Below are 1,257 nucleotides of genomic sequence, written 5' to 3'. Positions count from 1 at the left end.
GAAACTCCGTCTCAAAAAAAAAAAAAAAAAGAAATTTTTAGTTTAATTGGAAATAGACACATTAAATAAATACATATACACAAACATAATTACAAATGAAATTGTGACCCATGCTGTAAGGAATTAGTATAACTACAATTACTTTAATTTTGGGATCACGGATTGAAGACAGGCAAAGCCTTCCTTAGGGACATGACGTTTATTTATTATTATTTTCTTTATTTATTTAGAGTCAGGATCTTGCTCCAGGCTGAAGTGCAGCAACATGATTATGGCTCACTGCAGCCTCAACCTTTCAGGCTCAAGTGAACCTCCCACCTCATTTTCCTGAGTAGCTGGGACTACTGGGCCATGCATACCACCATCCCTGGCATATTTTCGTATCTTTTTGTGGAGATGAGATTTTGCCATGTTGCCCAGGCTAGTCTTGAACTCCTGAGCTCAAGTCATCTGCCCATCTTGCCCTCCCAAAGTGCTGGGATTTCAGGCGTGAGCCACAGTGCCTGGCCGGGATGTGGCTTTTATTTATTTGTTTATTTATTTTGAGATGGAGTCTCACTCTGTCACCCAGGCTGGAGTGCAGTGGTGTGATCTTGGCTCACTGCAACCTCTGCCTCCTGGGTTCAAGGGATTTTCTTACCTCAGCCTCCAAGTAGCTGGAATTACAAGTGCCCACCACCACGCCCAGATAATTTCTGTATTTTTAGTAGAGACGAGGTTTTGCCATGTTGGGCAGGCTGATCTTGATCTCCTGACCTCAGGTGATCCACCTGCCTCAGCCTTCCAAAGTGCTGGGATTACAGGTGTGAGCCACCGCGTCTGGCCTGGACATGGCTTTCAGGCTGAGACTTGAAGAAGGAGAGTTGACTGGGTCAGGTGGAGAGAAGTGCTTTCTACAAGGAATCCATATGCTGGGTGGATTTGGCTCTGTTTGTTTTTCTCTTTAGTCTGGAAGGATTTACTCATTCAAATAATATTGAGAACCTACTATGAGCCAGGCAGAGATAAAACCTTGTATGTGGAAATAATTTTGTATTAAACACTTTATTCTTTCAAAACAGGGTCTCACTGTGTCACCCAGGCTGGAGTGCAGTGATGTGATGACGGTTCACAGCCGTCTTAACCTCCCAGGTTTAAGCGATCCTCCTGCCTCAGCCTCTTAGGTAGCTGGGACTACACACATATGCCACCATGCCTTGCTAATTTTATTTATTTATTTATTTTTGTAGAGATGGAGTCTCTTTTGTTGTTTAGGCT

The sequence above is a fragment of the Cebus imitator genome, unplaced genomic scaffold, assembly GCF_001604975.1.
Source record: "Cebus imitator isolate Cc_AM_T3 unplaced genomic scaffold, Cebus_imitator-1.0 Scaffold560, whole genome shotgun sequence".
NCBI lineage: Eukaryota > Metazoa > Chordata > Mammalia > Primates > Cebidae > Cebus > Cebus imitator.
The sequence above is the reverse complement of the archived record's forward strand: the minus strand, read 5'-3'. Positions refer to the sequence as shown.